The following is a 19,454-nucleotide window of genomic DNA, read 5'->3' as shown; positions in this document are numbered from 1 at the left end:
GCTAGATTGCTCTGTTTATTCAGCCAAGCTTTGCTTTGCCTCAGAAGTTCACTTAATGATATAAGATACCTCAAACCTTGAAAGGTAATTTTTAACTAGGAAGTAACCTATTGGTAAGAATGATTTTTACCACTTGTGGTTCTAACCGGCATGTGTTTCCTAGCCTTAGGGAGCCACAAAGTTGTTTCGAGAAGAAACAAATGGGGCCAAAAGCAGATGACTGGACACGGGTCTGAGAGGCTGCGTGATGGGACCTTGTTTGGAAGCATCTTGATTTCATTAAATGGTCTATTATCAAAACCTCTCTGTAACCAGGGAATGGGCATCCTTTGCAAAACGCTAGGAAAAAGTACTTATGCCATATTGCAAGATTTTATGTTTTTGTCAACATGTGAAAACTTCTTGGTGGTTTGTAACAAACTATCTCCCCCTCTCAAATGTTTATTTAGGACAGTATGTTCTGCCTACAAGGTGTTAAACATTGGTTGCGTGGTGCACCAAGACTATTTGGAGCTTGAGAATATAGATGGGGCAGACCCAAAGATTCATGATTATATCTCATCTGTTAGGAAAACAAAGCAAAGAATTAGTGGATATTACTGTTTTAAATAAATAACGACAATTGTCATGTAAAGAAGTTTGTGTTGATGCTAAAAAATAAACATTTCCCTTAGATGGAAATTCCATTAACCCATGGGTAACGTTAACTACACAGATATGTAACTTAACGTACAAACTGTTCATTCTTCCTCTTGCTCTCCTAATTCTCTTTACTTCTGTTTTCTGTCTCCAGCTTTTACTCTAAGTGGCCTCTGCATTTGGTAATCTCTCTGGGTTAAAATTCCTTACTTCCTCCCCTTCCATACTTAAAAACTAAATTCTCTTTGTCTTTTAAAAGTCAGTTTCAGCATGGAAATGGTTTCTTCTTGGAAACCATCCCTAACTAATAGGAAGCGATGTCTGGGCTTCCCAACCCACCAGAATCCTGCGAATGTGTGTGTCGTGTGTGAGATTTTCAGTAGCTGGTATTCCTGTCCGTCGTCCTTTGGGGGGCTATATCGCCTTCATTTCTGTATTTTCCATCCCTAAAACAGCCCCTTGAACCTGGTACATTTCCAAAGTTTGTTGAACAAATGAATAATCCAATTACTGAATTTCACTTTTGAATAATCAGGAACCCCCAAAGGTCTCTAAACTGTTGTTACCTTGATGCTATATGGCTGGTCTGCACATGTTTTATTCGATAGATTATTTTAATTAAAAATTGCATCTAAGATTTCTAAAGGAAATAATACAGCGTGGTTAGCATATGTCTCGGTAATATCTATGGCAAAGTTCATGTTGCTGGAGATTAGCCAGCATACATGATACTGTAGGAAAACTTTGCTTTGCTCTGTGGAGTACACACCAGTTCCAAACTACAAGTTGCAAGTTAGAACTAATGGCAAATTAAAACCAAAGGACTCTCAAGAATTCTATGAGAAAGTAAGATACAGGAGTGAAGGAGGCAGCTTAGAGCAGTGACTGATATATGACAGATGTTCACTGAATATTTATTGGAGTTGAGTGGGGGCTTGAGAGATTGCACCGTGTTTCTGGTGGACAGTTTGGTGTGATTTGTGTGCTGGGCCGGAATGGAGATGCCGAGGGGAATGGGATTGGGAAAGTTAGGAGACAGCAGATCACAAGGGAGTTGGTGTTGTTCTATGGTTCAGACTTCATCCTCATGGCAAGAGGGAGTCGGTGCAGAGTTTTTGAATGGAAAGGATGGGACATGGGCAGCAGGTGTTTTAGGAAGTTTGTTGCGGAGCTAAGTGAAGGGTAGATGGGAGGAGAAGAGAGGCCAGCGCACCTGGTGGAGAGGCAGAGCGTCATCACAGAGGCTGCGTGCGGCTGAGCTGCAGAAGCTGCTGCAGAAAAGGAAAGGGAATGCTTGGCAGAGGTGCTCAGGACGGGGGCTGATTAAACACGGCAGTCGCAAATGAGACAAGCTGGTAGGTGTCCTAGGGCTCTGCGTTGGAAGCTGATAGGAAGGAAACACTATTTTCTACAGTAGGCAACAGGAGCAGGGAAGCCGCCTTGCGGCAAAGAATATTAAGGAGTTTAGCCTTGGCCATAAGACCTGAGGTCCCAGTGTGTGTGAGACATCCAGGCAGAATGTGCAGCAGAAAGTGGGCGGTCTTGGCCTAGAAGCGAGAAAATGGTTTGGTTGTTTCTATAGATTTGAGCGTGACCTGTGTACGGGGTTGCTGGGGCCATGTGAGTGGGTACAGGTCGGCCAGATGCAGGGTGAGACCAGCAGGCAGCCTGTGGCAGCAAAGGGAGCCCTGGGGAGAGAGAAGCCCGGGATGGAGGCTGAAATGAAACATCCAGAAAGCCCAGAGCAAAACCAAAAGAGGGTGATGCCACCCTGTTAAAATCCTCAAATCCCAGGTGAGCCGCACATGGTTCCGACTATATTGCTTCGGGCTTAGTTTCCTGATTTGAAAATCTATCTCACAGTATTTATGTGAGGACTAGTATTTATGTGAGCACACATCGTAACACAGGGCGCTTGGCAGTGTCCAGCCCGTGGTACATCAGGGGTGACTGCTGTTGGTGGGGGCGGTATCGAGAGTCACAGAAATGGTACAGTAGTAATAATCACTAGAATGATTATTACATCATTATTTTATCACTATTTATACATTCTCAAAAATAATTGGGTATAATTTTTAAAACTGGCAAAAATATCGGGGAAAGAGAAAAGAAGAAAAGCACCTAAAACTGCCCGATGGATTTAACAACTTACATTTGCTTTGTGGCCTTGATAGACACAATTGTAAGGAGAAGACCTGTGCCCTGTGGACAGAGAGTTACTGAAAGAGGCAGGAACTGGGATGGACTAAGCAGATGCCCTTTTTCATGTTAATGGGGCGGAGAAAAATAGGGCAGCAGTTAGGTGCAGTGTCCTCAGCCAGGATTTCTGCTCCCCTCCGACCTGGCTCTCCATGAGCCAAATTATTCTACCTAGAGTCACTTTCCTTTGCTCATACTGTTCCCCTTCTTAGAAAGCCTGAGCCCACTGTGATCATCCTTCTCTCTAAGACTCAACCAAACTTTCAGCTTCTCCAGGGAGGCTCCTCCCAACGCCCCTGCTTTAGTGGGTGACACCTGTGAGGTCCCCAGGCCAACCGCTGCTGACAGCCTTGATTCTAGTCATCTGTCTACTGGGGAGTTTCTACCCAAGTCTCCTGGAGCGGGTCTTATTTGGTTATGTAATGCATAGCTGGGGCACAACTTTATTGATAACAACAAACTAGTTGGAACACATTAAGATATAATTTAAAGTTTATTTGCTTCCTTAAGTTAGAGAATGTGATGTTAACATCAGAATCTTACATTTACACAAATAGTTAAGATCTGAGAACACAGATAGTTAAGGTCTGAGAACATTCAGAGAATGACATTGTCTACCAACAGCTAGCAAAAGTTTATCCCTCAGTTTAGAGTGGCTTATGTTTAAGTTTCGTTTAACATACAGGGAAGATCACAATTCTTCAACTAGTCCTTTTAACCATTTGAATCCATATGGCCATTCAAAGCCAAAAATACATACTTTTACAAAAACTTTTCACTTTGTTTCACAATCTCTAAGGAAATTTTCAGTTATAATAATCTATCTTAGGATGTTCTCCATATGTTTTTCTCTAAGTAAACAAGTAATTAATTGCAATATAAGTAGTAGAATAAGCTTGCTCAAATACTGAAACTATTGAAAAAAACATTTAACATCACGTTTCATTGTAAACTAATTTTCATGTTTTAGGGATAATGTCACTTCAATTTATAAACACTGTAGGCTTGTAGGGAGGGAAAAATGTGGGAGTGAGAATAAACTGATATTTTAAACGTGCACATCTCAAAATGGGGCTTTAATAATGTATACACTGTAAGAAGCCATAGATTCTGAAGTAAACTTTTAAAAAACACTAATTATGGAGATGACTGATTGGAACCAATAGATGAATCTAATACTCACCTTGCTCTCTCTGTTAGCTACTTCATTGCAAAACAAAAGAGACGAAGAAAATTATAGTATCCTATTTGCAATCATTATTCTTCATAAGAAAAGGAATGGAGCATTCTGTATTCTCTCTAATAGCAACTGTCATGATGGAAAATTTAGTAGAGTGCTGTTGGCCCTTGGGCATCAATTAATGTTGATAATAATTAAAATTTTAATTGCAAATAGAAGCACGTTTATATACTATCACTTTGAAAAATAATTGTGTTCTCATAACTTTAAGGTTAGGAAACTTTTATTCGTAGCATTAAATCGGAAGGTTGCTCCTTCATTAGTGCTTAAAGTTTGTGGAAGACAAGAATCAAGACTTGACTTGCAACTCTTGACTCCTTCCTGAATAGTGATGAGGAAGTCAGTTTCTCAGGAAAGCAAAGAGCAAGTTTTATTATTCAACAATGCAACCCTCTGTGTACAGACAGGTCACACACACACATGCACAAAACTTTCATCATAATATTAAAGACTATGTACTGTTGCTTTACACTCACTGACTCCAAACCCTTCCCTGATAAGGTATTTATATCCCCATGGTACAAAGAAGGAAACTGAGGCCCGGGGAGATTAATTATCTCAAATTACACAGATTAATTGGCAAAGCTGGGATTCAAACTCCGGGCTATCCAATTCCAAAGCACGTGTTTTCTTCCACTGAACTGCACTCCTTTAAGGAATATGGCCACTGAGAGGTTCTGGCAGAAAGCCCGGGTGAGGGTCCGCATGAAAGAGAGAGAGGGCCAGTCCAGGGACAAAGAAAGACTTTAATAGAGGGGAAAGGAGAGTGGAGACTGACCAGGTGTCAGCCCAGCTTCCACTGTTGCAAAAGGCTTTCGTTATCCTTCCCGTGTAGCGGGGTACTGTCTGGGGCTCCTCCCCAGTGTGCTCTGGGTTATGGGTGTACCCTTAGTACCCACCTGGATTTGGATAGGGTGTTTCCAGGAACTCTGACCTTGAGGTACTCCAGGAATCTCAGCAGGGGATTGCTGGTTTCTGACCTGATTTTCTAAAATGCCTGCACTCCTGTCGGGGTTATGAGAATTCCTTTCCGACAGCCACAAAAGAGACAAGAGAGGCTCATGACCATTCAACAGTGCGTGGGGACAGTCAAGGAACCAGTGTTAGACATTCAGAAATACACAGTTTGGTAAGTGCCAGGACTATCCCATGCTCTTTTCACATATTTAAAACCCAGAATAAATACTGTATCCACCACATTACAAACAGCAGAATCTCTCCCTAATGAAGACCTTCTTTTGTACCCTGAAGTGAATTGCTGAATTCCTACAAATTGGGCACTCAGCTAAGTTTTTTAGAAAATCCACAAACAGGGACAGTAGAGATCAGCTCTTGAGGGGATCAAATGCAGTGTGTGGCAAACACCTGGAGGTACAGACCTTGCTGTCTCAAGTGAGGCACTGTAAGAAATAAGTTAAGGCGCTGGAGATAGGTGATTTTAGTTTTTTCTAAGACTTGTCACAAATCTCGGATACTTAAATCTTTAATAGCACTTTAGTTAATGGACTTGCTGATTCTTAACCTTCTGAAGAGTTGTTTTCATTCCCTCACTTGAGCTGATGCAGCCGTGTTCATCAATCCTGGGAGGAAATTAGTATGTATCTACTGCTTTGGGGGGTGTGTTTTTATGAGGATGTGAAAGTGGGAATCATTTAACCTGTGGGAAATTTCCCAAAGCCTAAGTGTGTGCACCCAGGGCTGAACTCTTATACGATTGTGAGGAGATGCAGGGGGCACTGGGATTTTTCTGATTATTACCTTTTACTGTTTATCTGTTAACTATTGACTATGAAAAAATGCATATTGAGCAGGGGCTGGAAATTGTTATGAGCAAACAGCTAAATATACATTGTGAACTATTGAACTAAAATAAGGCAAACTAGCATTTGAATTACAATGACAGTCATTTCCCCGTCTGACAACATTTCTTCCTTACAGTGCTCCTAACCTGTTCAGGGTTAAGCATCTCTGCCGGTTATTGGGACAATGTTTAGAGTTCCTCTGTAGCTTAAGTGCTTTAATGAACAATTTAGGACAGATGAAGAGCGATGAATGCACCTGTACGAGTTCTATCAAAAGATGCCCTTGCAAATCTAGCAATGAGCACATCTACTGTCATCCATGAGGCAGAATCCTCTAATTTATATGGTGCAGGGATTGTGAAAGTTAGAAATGAGGTCAGGGAGGCTGACTGTGAGGAGCTACTGGTACCGTCACTTTTGATCTTCCGGAGTCCTTAGGCACAAATCAGGTCATCTCTGGTGTTTTCTAATGGTGATTTCATTAGAAATCATTCATTCATTTCTCTGATATCCTTGCTCTGCTGTACTTGTTCATCTCCCGTCCAGATTCCAGTTGTCACACTGATTTTGCCTTCTTCCTGTTTTCTTTGGAATTATGCCCTTATACTGTTGACAGGAGTATGATTTTTGTGCAGCATCTGAGAAAGGTAGAGCTATCAATGTGTCTCCCTGAGCCTGCAGCCCTGACCTTTACTATCCTAAGACAGTTCTTTCAGAGAGTTTGGAGACTGAAATGTGGACGTAGCCTGGTTCCCTGTCTTCTCTGTTGCTAAGAATGAACACTTACTGAGTTATTGCAGCTGTTAACTAGTCATCGAGGCAGAAGCCAACACATTGTTGGTGGAAATGGCCCAATAGCAAGGTCCAAACCGGGATTTCTGGAATAACGTAGCCATTGAAGTAGGATGGCAAATACTGTTAACACTGTATGTGTCTAAAACTCTGTGTACGTAGCAAACCTACCTACATGGAACACTGGTAAGAAGGGGTGCCAAAACAAGCTGCCAGTGAACAGAATTGATGCCACAAAACTCACAACCCATCTCCCCTACTTTGCTGGTATGCCCCGTGGGGAGGGTCTGCTCTCGTCCAAACATTCATTCAGTATATATAACCCCCGTGGGGAGGGTCTGCTCTCGTCCAAACATTCATTCAGTATATATAACCCAGGGCTGCTCCAGCCAACTAAATAAAAATAAATCCCTCTAATGGAATGAATGGGGAGATGGGGGGAAAAAAGTGAACAAACAGAGTTTTCTTTTTTTGAAGGTAGGGTCCTGCTCTGTCACTCAGGCTGGAGTGCAGTAATGTGATCATTGTTCACTGCAACCTCAAAGTCCTGGGTTCAAGCTACCTCTATGCCTCGGCCTTCTCAGTAGCTGGGATTACAGGCAAGCACCACCACGCCTGAATAATTTTTTTTTATTTTTTGTAGAGACAGGGTCTCACTGTGTTGCCCAGGCTGGTTTCAAACTCACCTGTAATCACAGCACTTTTGGAGGCTGAGGTGGGATTGCTGGAGAGCAAGAGTTCCAGACTAGCCTCAGCAAGAGTGAAAAAAAATAGAAAAATTACCCAGGCATGATGGTGGCCATCTGTAGTCCCAGCTGCTCATGAGGCTGAGACAGGAGGATCACTTGAGCCCAGGAGTTTGAGGTTGCTGTCAGCTATGATGATACCACTGTACCCTAGTCGGGGCAACAGAGTGAGATCCTGTCTCAAATTAAAAATAATGTTATGTAGGAAGGATGACACAAAAATCCTGAAGTATTAAAGTAATGCCTGAATGGGAAATAGAATTTTAAGGAGCACATATGTAGTATATGGAATCTGAAATAGTGGGTATATATTTATACATTAACCAGATTTTAATCTGATTCAATTATTTTTAAATTCCTTTGAAGTATGTCTTTAACAGTATAATTATATTAAAAAGAAAAATTTACCAAGCACACTTTTTTATATTTTGTGATAAGTCTTCATAAAAATGTTCTAAGTCAGCCTGCAAAACCAATCCTGAGACTCAGCTTGTTTAAATAAATGTACTTGAACATCTATCCCATACTTAATAAAAGCTATGGATATATTGCATAGTATTAGGTAATATCATTCTTTTTTTTTCATTGTGTTTATAATGAAAGAGGTTTATAAAGGAAGAGGTACTGCTGAAAACATCAGGCTGATTCCAGTCTTTCCTCCAAGCTTTTGTTCCTTCTTAAAAAAATTTCCCTTTGTTGACCTAAAAAGGCTAGATTGTCACTCCAATCCCTATTTTCAGATTTCCCTGTATGTAAATACTTTCATTGAAAAGGGGTTTGGGGGGTCTTTTTTCTCCAACATCTCATGAGCATAGATTGAAACCAGAAAGCTGACAGGGTCAATGCTGGGCTGTTATCCATATCCTGAGAGCAGAGTTACAGGCAAAATCTGGAGTTTTCCGCCTGTGTCTGTTTGACACCCTCATTTCGGCTTCCTCCATTCCCAGCTTCCCACAGCTGAGCCCTTATTTCACCCCCAGTGCCAAATTCACATTCCAGTAGGGTCCCCTTTTAGTTCATGTCATTTCTCATTTCAAGAAGTCCCATTTCTTACTTTCATGAAAACTAGAAAATCCTGCCTCACAGCACACAGCGGAAATCCTCATTATTAGGTTTGTGAGTGCACATTTTAGCAGAGGTCTTATCATTGCGTCCATCTCTGTTCCTCTGTCCTAAACTGGTCTGTAGGCCGTCTACATAGGCACTCTAAACGCATGCTTGATAACTGAGAATTCTTTTTATGCATAACAACATCCCAATCCTATTTTATTTTTTGATAAGACTTGGAAACAAGTTAATAAGTAGAGAAACCTGTGAACAATGAAACTACTGTATGTATCCAAGCTGTGCCAATGAGAAATCTGTAGTGACGTCTAGGTGTGTGGGGTGTAAAGCAGAGTAAGGTTCTGATCAAGCTTTTGTCATAATACATGAAAATGCCCACCTTGCTGTTCACAGTGCTCAGATCTCTTTTCTGGCTGAAACTCTCCTTAGAAACGAAAGGGGCTGGGGGTGGGAAGAAAGAAGAACATCTTTCTTATGTTAAGAAAGATGAAGTGAACCAATTGTATGGTTTTATGAACTTACTGTCCGGCAAATTAGCTAAGAATAATGGTCTAAATAGGCACAGGTGATTGAAATACCCTGATTAAAATCAGGGCTGATTAAAAATGTCCACTTTGCTAGATGAATGTTTGATGTCTCAACACTTTTCACTTACAGCACATTTTGAAGGAATAAACTAATATGTATTTTAGGATGAATAATTAAGGCAAACTGCTCTATACCTGACAAACAGCATTCAGGTGAAGGAGCTTCTCCTTGAGGTGAATGGAAATTGTTGAGTTGGGTGGCTGCTGTGAAGGGAGTGAAGGCTTTAAATAACCAAAACGGGATTTAACTCCTCCACAAACAAATAAAGGCAGGGAAGAGGAGCTTACCAAGACAGCAGGTGCGCAGAGGCATCCTCTGCACTTTGCCAGGCTTTCCTGGGTCCTTGGTGGAAGCCACATGGAGTTCCAGACCCTGGTCAGGTTAGAGCCTCCAAAGTAGGGCAGGTGCATAATTCAGACCTTGCTCATAAGCCGGGACACTTCAGCCTTGTTTCCCCTGTTCTGATTCTTTTAGTAAGTCCAACTTCTAGAAGTTTATCAGGTATTTCCTTGTTTGAGTCCAATCCCACCTCGCTTGTCCCCTGATATTGAAAAAAGAGAGAAAAGAGAATAAGAAGCAGGAGAAGCAGAGGTGTTCCCCACAGTCTCATTCTCTGTTATCAGTAAGGACTCAAAGATACTCATGAGAATTTTCCCTCTTTAAGAATGCCTTATGAGGCTGCTCGGGAGGCTGAGGCAGGAGAATCGCGGAAGCCCAAGAGTTGGAGGTTGCTGTGCGTCCTGTGACCTCATGGCACTCTGCCGAGGGCGGTAAAGTGAGACTCTGTCTCTACAAAAAAAAAAAAAAAGAATGCCTTATGAGAATTGTCTATATTTTATATAGCTAAAAGATTGTTTTCTATTATTCTTTAAAAGGTACTTACGGTCTGTTTTTTTCTGTACGTGCATTTTCTCTTACAGAAATTGTCAGTTACAGTTTTCTGAGTCGTGCAGTTGAGGGGTGCGTGTGTGTGTGTGTGTACACACACATACGCCCACACACATACACAAGGGCTGTCCGGGAAGTGTCCAGCCATGTAATAGCAGAAGTAGAGAAGACAGGCGTGGCTGGATACTTTCATGACCGTGTACACACACACACACACACACACACACACATACAATCCTGTTGCCCTAAATCTGCAGAGCACTTGCTGTCATACACACACAGACACACGCACACACACACATACGCCTATCCTCTCGGATACATTCATAACACAGGAGTACGGTTAACAAATGTTCATTTTCCAACTCATTTAATTCCTCAGTCAATAAAAGGTATTTTTCCGTAGAACTTGTTAATATCGTCGCAGCAGCCAGTTGAGATGTGAAGGGTCTCCCAGCTTCCTTCCGAATTGACGGGCGCAGGGCTGCTGCGTTTATTCAGATCCTCACAGGAAGCGATGGGGTGAGGAAGAGCTGCAGACGAGGGACAAAGTGCTCTCACAAGTTTTATCTCTTTATCAGCTTTAAAGTTTATGTTGCAGCCTTATCCTCTTTCCAAACCCAGCTTAGTCCATGCTTCCCGTGCTGGTTGTTTTAATAGCGTCAGAAGCATTCTTCTCAGTAAGCCTCTAAATCCCTTATCAGAGCTGGGCAGATCATAGGTTCAAATATCCACAGGGAGTAAGATCCAACTGGAAATGGAGGCCGACACAGCTCGTTGTACAGTGTTGGAGATTTCAGCTGTGTTTTTTGGAACCGGCCAAAATCCTAATCTTTGTCTCTTCTGAGATCTGATCCCACATTTGAGTAATTAAAAAACAGGGCTGGGCACTCTACTGTTAAGCCACAGAAAGGAACGCAAAGCGTGTGTCTCCGGCAATGGCGTGTCTCTGTGGAACAAGCACACCAGTCGTCAGGAGTGTTTGCTTGAACTTAGCTTATTATTATTATTATTATTATTATTTACATTCTCCAAACTAACATATTTACTTTGCTATTTGGATTAGGAAAGGGAAGTGGTTTGAACCAGAATTGACATTATTGGCAGGGGAAAAAAGTCCCTTAATTTTATCGGATTTTGTTTCTCTAAATCAGTCGTTCTCAACCTGTGGGTTGTGACCCCTTTTTAATAATGAAAATACATTGCAGCATTAGGAAGGCTGAGAACCACAGCTCTAAATTACAAAGTATATTTTCCAACTCTTGGTGTCAAATGTGGAAATACAAAATTAGGTGACCAGAATGTGATTGATAGTCCACAGGCTCTCTGTTCATAACTGTATTTTATTTTATCTTATTTTATTTTATTTTTTGTTTGAAGCAGAGTTTCACTCTGTCAGCCTGGGTAAACTGCCGTAGCCTCATTATAGCTCATGCAACCTCAAACTCTTGGGCTCGAGAGATCCTCCTGCCTCAGCCTCCTGAGTTGTGAGACTACAGGCGCCTGCCACAACACTCAGCTAGTTTTTTCATTTTTAGTAGAAATGAGGTCTTGTTCTTGCTCAGGCTGGTCTCGAACTCATGAACTCAGGCAACCCACTGGCTTCAGCCTCCCAGAGTGCTGGGATTACAGGTGTGGGCCACCATGCCCGTTCACATAACTGTATTTTAAATGGTTTATACACAAAGCCAGCTCGTCCCAAAGTGCATGCTGTAAAAGAGAGTTTTATTGTAACACCTTAAGACATGGGTTCCCTGGTGAAATGAGATTGTGAAATACCACGTGCTCTAAATCCCTGTCTTGTCCTGCTTTGTGTACCCTCACCTACTAAAGGGCCTAGGAATTGTTGCAGTGAAGAATTCTGTTTACACACCTTTGTGCATAATATTTCTCTCCTAGTTGACATAGAGTGATGTTTTTTAAATAACAAACTAACTATGGGCAGCCAGGAAAAATAAGATTCCAAAAAAATGTATTTTGAGAAAGGATTTCCCAAATTGTTCAGTGAATAAAATGCAAAGGATTCTGTGTATTCTAAAGTTTTGGAGAGTGTTTTGAAAGTATTTTGGTACCTTTCAAGACCAAAGGTAAGGGTAAGTATGCGTGAGTGTGTGTATGGGGGAGGGGGGTTGTGTGTGAGTGTGTGTGTGTGTACACAAGCAAATGCATTTAAACATGTAGTATTACTCCATTCAACTACAAAAAGGGTATGGAAATTTGGATGCTCGTGTGCAGTGCCCAGTTTTGACCTTGGGAAGCCTTTTTACTTTGTGTGCTCATTTCGGAGATGCTCTGATGAAGCCTAATCTGCTGAAAACATCTAGGATGGAAATCACTGCCCACATATTTGAGTTCCTACTGAAATCTAACTCATGCAGACTGTATCACTCTGACACAGTTTGGTGCATTTCTCAAGATCCTTCTTCACCCTGAACGTCTCGTGAGATTAGTCATACATTTTGACAGTAGGAAAACTACTGGCTCAACTACTTCCTGCAACAAGAAAATAAACACTTGGTACCAGAAACTTTTCCATATCAAAGATGGATTTGATAAGCTCTGCATATTTGGAGGAGAAGAGAGGCAGTTTTACCATTTGATCATCTGTATTATCCATTCAATTCATAAGAAACAAATTTCCAAGGAAAATCAGATAATATGTTTATGTTAGGTTATCTGTGTTGTTACATCAGAATATAGTTAAGTTTAGGTCATGGTTTCCGAATGTTGGCGCTGTTGACATCTTGGGCCAGGTAACTGTAATTCTTTGAAGGGGTGGAGGTTGTCTGAGCCGTGGACTGTGAGGTCTTTCACCTCTACTCACTAGATCCCCCTACACTTCAGCCCTGTCTCACATTTTGACAACCCAGAGTATCTCCAGACATTGCCTAATATCCCCCCAGGGGGCAAAATTATTGCCCCCAGCCCAGGGCTCCTGACTGCACCGTGAGTTGTGAAGCCATTGTGTCTGCTTTCCTCCACACCTCCTAAAACGTCTCTGCAAGCAGTTACTATCCTCTGCAGAAATTGCTCTCTCAAACCCTCAGCATATTCACAAGATGCCACCTGCATTATATATTAACCAAATGAGGAAAACTGTGGTTTATCGTGGCCTAAAAAATGTTGTCACACTGATCTTTATTTTCTTTTTAAGCGGAGAGAGAGAGAGAGAGAGGCAGAGAACTTTTACCTGTGGCATGCATTTGGATTTTGACCAAATAGATACTTAATGTCAAAAACTCCTCCAGGAAATCCAGTTATGGTTTCTTTTTACTGCCCCCAAAAGAATATGTTCTTAGAGCACCTTCCTTTACATTTTCCTAAGGATAAAAAAAGAATTGATTAGAACTTTAAATTTTGTGTACATTTAAAAAAGGCCTGAGTTTCAGACCCCTTAGTATACAAAACACCCAAGTTTTAGATTCTTCAAGTAAAAATCTTAGGTTCTCACCTGATTTATTTTACTTATGAATAAATCCTTACTGTGAAATGTAGCAAACCGTATAGCTCATGGAAAGGAGAAGCGAGTTAGCTCGGAACACTCTGTAAAGAAACACCTGTAACAGCTTGGTAACATAACACCGTGGTGATAAGGGTATGGGGAAGGGATTCAGCTCTCCTAAGCTCGAGCTCGAGAGACAAGATCATCAGTGATTGGCAGGCTCTACATATGGGATGCAAGTAGCCAGGGGAATAGTCTGTAAGAAGCTGCAGAAGGTTTGTTCTTTCCTGGACTGGCTCACTTTGACTCTTTGGCTTCTGCTCACAGGGCATCTGTCCTGCGTCTCTCCAAGAAGACTACTAAGATTTACTCTCCTATTAAGACTGTTTCTCCCTGGAAGACTATCTTTCTCTCTCTCCCTTCTGCTAAGGTGAATAGCCCTCAGGCACCTGAGGGTAATTGTGCACAGCGGGATAATAGATAAGCCAGGCAGAGACCTGGCCAGTCCTGGGCCCTGACAGTGAAAATTACTCATAAGGTTTGGTGAGATGTTTATTTAAAAATGCTTAACTTGGAATGCCATGGGAGGATTACTGGCATATCTGAACATTGCTACTTATATAGCTTCTCATTACTAATCATATATTTTTCTTGCAGTGTAAAACAAATTTGTATTAAACAGACAGGAGAAGTGAAAATTAAACGTATAAATTTTTTCTAACTAAACAATTATTTTTCATTTGAGAGTAATCATTCTTCAGTCTTTTCAAGACATTGTGGACTTTTGCCGGAAGTCCGTGGAGGGTAGGGTCCTTCTCTCCTGACTTTCACCACAAAATTAGTTGCACAAAGAATTTTAATTAAAAAGAGGGCTCTTTAGTGTGCTCGTATGCCACAAGGCTGCATCCAGTCTGCTAATTCAAGTGTGTGCACTATCAGCTGCTTGTCATGGGCATTTTTTGTTAGCCTTTTTGTTGTTGTTTATGGGTAAATTTTAATATTCAAAGAATTCCTTTTTATTAGGGGCAAAATTTTTTATTTTTCTTATATTGCTGTTTAATATTCATTCACCCATTTGTTTCATAATGCAAGTTTTCTCTTCCACTGGCAGAAAATCTAAATGGGGAGTATTTAAGAAGGATATCTTCGACTCCTCCCTTATATTTGTCCTAATGAGTCCTTAATTATTCTTCCAATAAATTTACTTTTTGCAGTTTTATTGAGATGTAATTCACAAATAAAAATCACATACTTATCAGGTGTACTATGTGGTGTTTTGACCTATGGATACATCATGAAACGATTACCACAATCTCATTAACATGTCCGGCACCTCACAAAGCAATACCATTTTCTGTGTGTGATGAAGGCAGTTTTAAAATCTACTTTCGGCACACACTTTCGGCAGCGCAGACCAAGCAGGGGAGGCAAGATGGTGGCCATGGTCGTGGAGGTGATAAGAAGGATGATAAGAAAAAGAAAAAGAAATACAACCCTCCTGTACCAACCAGAGTGCGGAAAAAGAAGAAGAAATCAAAGGGACCAGATTCTTCAGTGAACCACCACTGGTGACACCTCACACTTAGTGCCAGATACAATTGTCAACGTTAGAATTAAAGACCATGTTCTCGTGGAGGAAGAGAATGCATTAGAAATCAGGAACGAATGAAACCCTAAGAAGAAAATCAAGAAGAGAGAAGATGGAAAGTGGATGATCTGAGGGGACCCAAGATCATTGATGATAATCACGTCATCGTGTCTATCTCTGTGCGCTCAGAGCGCTGCGTTGGCCCTTTCATTTGTAGACACGGATCTGCTGGAACCAGGCTGCTCGGTCCTGCTCAACCACACGCTGCACGCTGTGATGGGGGGCTGATGGATGACACAGATCCCCTGGTCACAGTGATGAAAGTGGAAAAGGCGCCCCACGGGGCAGCGCCTGTGGCTCAGTGGGTAGGACGCCAGCCCCACGTACCGAGGGTGGTGGTTTCAAACCCGGCCCCGGCCAAACTGCAACACAAAATAGCTGGGGGTTATGGTGGACGCCTGTAGTCCCAGCTACTCAGGAGGCCGAAGCAAGAGAATCTCCTAAGCCCAAGAGTTGGAGGTGGAAAGTGAGCTGTGATATCACAGCACTCTACCAAGGGCGATAAAGTGAGACTCTGTCTCTACAAAAAAAAAAAAAAAAACAGAAGAAGAAAAGCCCCCCCCCCCCAGGAGACCTCTGCCAATAGTGGGTGCTTAGACAACCAAATCCAGGAAGTTAAGGAACCAGTGGAGCTTCCTCTCACCCCTCCCGAGTATTATGAAGAGACGTGTATAAAGCCCCCTGAGAGGGTCCTTGTGTGTGGTCTTCCTGGCACAGGTAAACCCTTGTTTGCAAAGCAGTAGCAAACCAAACCTCGGCCACTTTCTTTTTTTTTTTTTTTGCAGTTTTTTTTTTTTTTGGCTGGGGCTGGGTTTGAACCCACCACCTCCGGCATATGGGGCCGGCACCCTACTCCTTTGAGCCACAGGTGCCTCCCGCGGCCACTTTCTTAAGAGTGGTTGGCTCTGAACTCATTTGGAAGTACCTAAGTGATGGGCCCAAACTCATACGACATTTGTTTCAAGTTGCTGAAGAGCATACACCTTCCACTGATGCCGTTGGGACAAAAAGATATGACTCAAATTCTGGTGGTGAGACAGAAATTCAGCAAACAACATTGGAACTGTCGAACCAATTGGATGGATTTGATTCAAGGGGAGATGTGAAAGTTATTAAGGCTACAAACGCCTGTGGCTCAGTCGGTAAGGCGCCGGCCCCATATACCGAGGGTGGCGGGTTCAAACCCGGCCCCTGCTGAACTGCAACTAAAAAATAGCTGGGTGTTGTGGCGGGCGCCTGTAGTCCCAGCTACTCGGGAGGCTGAGGCAAGAGAATCGCTTAAGCCCAGGAGTTGGAGGTTGCTGTGAGCTGTGTGATGCCACGGCACTCTACCGAGGGCCATAAAGTGAAACTCTGTCTCTACAAAAAAAAAAAAAAAAAAAAAAATACAAACTGAATAGAAACATTGAATCCAGCACTTATCAGGCCCAGCTGTGTTGACACGAAGATGGAGATCCCCCCGCCCTGGATGAAAAGACTCAGAAGCACATCTTTCAGATTCACACAAGCAGGATGACACTGGCTCCTGACGTAACTCTGGATGACTTGAGCCTTGCTAAAGACGACCTCTCTAGCGCTGACGTTAAGACAATTTGTACAGAAGCTGGACTGAAGGCCTTGAGAGAATGTAGAATGAAAGTAACAAATGAAGACTTCAAAAAATCTGAATAATATGTTATGTATAAAAAACAGGAAGGCACCCTGGAGGGGCTGTACCTCTAGTGAACTACAGTTGCCACCAGGAAAATGGGAGTTTTCCTGACCCCAGAGGGATGAGATTGGTGAAGCTGCCCAGAGGAGTCCACGCTCAAGTTGATTGACATTAGCAAAGATCCTCTGTGTCTTTTGGAGCATGGGGTATAAGCTGCTCCTTGGGCGGCCTTCATCTCCTGGTCACCCTGCAGCTCTCTGCTTCCCAATAAAGCCGGCTCTTTCCACAGACAAAAAAAAACAAAATCTCCTCTCTTAGCGTATTTTAGGTGTACAATACAATATTATTAACTGTAGTCACCAGGCTGGACATTAGATCAATGGTCCCCAACTTTTTTGGCAGGAAGGGACTGGATTCATGGAAGATAATTTTTCCATGGACTGGTGATGGGGGGAGTGCAGGGAGTGGGTTCGGGATGACTCAAGCACATTACTTTTATTGTGCACTTTATTTCTAGTATTGTTACATAGAAATATATAATAAAATAATTACACAACTCACCATAATGCAGAATCAGTGGGCTTGTTCCCGGGCATGTTCTTCTGCAGCTGGACAGTCCCGTCCTGAATGTGCAGCTGCTGCACCCCCTTCCAGTGAGTCTGACTCCGTAGATCCCACCTGTAAGTGACATCAGGCAGTATTTGTTTCCTGTGCCTGACCCTTCACATAGTGTGTCCTCCAGGGTCAGGAGTTCCTTCTTTTTTAAAGGCTGAATGATATTCCATTGTGCGTGTTACCACAATTTCTCTTAAAAATTTTTATTGATACATAAAAACTGTACGTATTTAAGGGAACATGTGCAAATTCAATACATGTATAAAATGGGTAATGATCAAATCAGGGTCATTGGGATATTCACGACCTGAAACATTTATCTTTTCTTTGTGTTGAGAACATTCCAATTCTTTTCTGCTATTTTGAAATACACAATAAATTATTACCTATAGTCAGCCTGCCCTACTACCCAACACTAGAACTTATTCCTTCCATCTATTTTTGTACCTATTAACCAACTTCTTGTCATCTCTCCCTTTCCTCTGCCCTTCCCAGCCTTTGCTAATTATCACTCTATTTTCTACTTGTAAGAAATCAACTTTTTTAGCTTCCACATATGAGTGACATCATATGATAGTTGTTTCTCTGGTCCACCTTATTTCACTTGACATGATGGCCTCCAGTTGACAGGATTTCATTTTTTTAAGTGCCTGAATAATAGTCCCGTGCGTGTGTGTGTGTGTGTGTATACCATGTTTCCTATCTGTTCATCCACTGATGAACTCTCAGGTGGATTCCACATCATGGCTGTTGTGAGTAATGCCGCAGAGAAGACAGGAGTGCAGATGGCTCTTCTGGCCCCTGAGGTGACATCCTTTGCATCTGTACCCGCAGTGAGATTGCTAGATCAATGCAGCTCCACTTGCAGGTTTTTGAGGAGGGCTCCATCGTGTTTTCCACAGTGGCTGCATCAGTTTAAATTCCCATCCGTATAGGACAATGTTCTTGTCTCCACAACCTTGGCGATGCTTGTTGTCTCCAAATCAATATTTCGTCTAGATTGTGTCTCTTCCAACTCCAGATTTCCTTCAGGGGCCGCCTGACTTTCCAGCTTCTCTGCTTTCCCCTTTCCTCCCCCAAGCCCTGCAGTGCCGGCTGCTGCTGTGCTGCCTTGGCTGACACACGCTCTGTCCTACATCTGTTTTCCTGCAGCTCCTCGGGCTTGGAGCAGCACCATCCTCCGGGGTCCCTCCACTGTGCCCCTTGTGCTGAGCCAGGAGGGGTCTGTGCCCTGTGGTGCTCTCCCACCCTCCTCTGAGCCCCCGGTTCTTCACCTTTCACCTACATGTCATATCATGTATTGTGTTTGGTTTACCCTACTTACCTAGGCCTATGTTTTACAGAAGGGACTGTACATGAGCCGTCTTTATACTTTCTAACCACAGAGCTCTGTTCCCAAATACACATTAAATAAAACTGCTGTAGGTTGTTTAAATTCCTTTTTCCAATACAGTCTGGTGCTCTAAGATCGCAACAACTTGTCGTTATACTTACTATGGAATTCCTTTTTCTTTTGACAGGTAAATATGTACGTAGATAGCTTTATATTAACCTCAGATCTTCAAGTTACCAAGGAGGATGGCATTGGTAGCTCTGGTGTAATTTTAAAAGGATCAGAGCAGCTACCAAAGCATTTGACTAATTAAATCATACTGCAGGTTAAGCATAAAAGCTAGCTTTGCGAAATCCTAATCTGAAATAAATGAAAAGAAAAATGTGACAAATGACGCTGTGTCAAATGACGCCGACATTGACGCTGTTCCCCCTGCTCCTGTCTTCGTATTTCTGTTTCTCCTCTGCTCTCTCTCTAGTATATATTTCTCTTTTGCTTTCTCTTTACCTCCTTCCCTCTTTCTCTCCTTCCTTTATTGATAGAAATCAATGACACCTCTTTTCTAGTTTGTCACAAGAACAAAAGTCAAGTGACTAGGTATGATTGCGTATATTTCTTAGTGTTAGGCCTAGAAATCTAAAACTTTCAAATTTTCATTTTGCTACAGAAGAAAATATATAGCTAAGAACATGCACCCAACTCGAATTTTCACAACGATAACAGCAAATTAAGATTATCTTCGGGAAGTTCTCATGAGCCCTGACTTTCTGGGATTCTGAGTTAAAATTCAGTCATGATGTTTTAAT

General features: G+C 42.2%; 1 protein-coding gene and 1 pseudogene across 1 annotated transcript in view; both read left to right on the top strand.

Annotated features, from left to right (window-relative positions):
* Positions 1-19,454, top strand: part of FREM2 (FRAS1 related extracellular matrix 2) — a 170,479-nt gene that overhangs the window by 40,669 nt on the left and 110,356 nt on the right. The window lies entirely within an intron of this gene.
* On the top strand, positions 5,095-16,771 carry LOC128566970 (26S proteasome regulatory subunit 4-like; annotated as a pseudogene).

Source organism: Nycticebus coucang, chromosome 15 (assembly GCF_027406575.1).
Source record: "Nycticebus coucang isolate mNycCou1 chromosome 15, mNycCou1.pri, whole genome shotgun sequence".
Classification (NCBI taxonomy): Eukaryota; Metazoa; Chordata; class Mammalia; order Primates; family Lorisidae; genus Nycticebus; species Nycticebus coucang.
The sequence above is the reverse complement of the archived record's forward strand: the minus strand, read 5'-3'. Positions and strand labels throughout refer to the sequence as shown.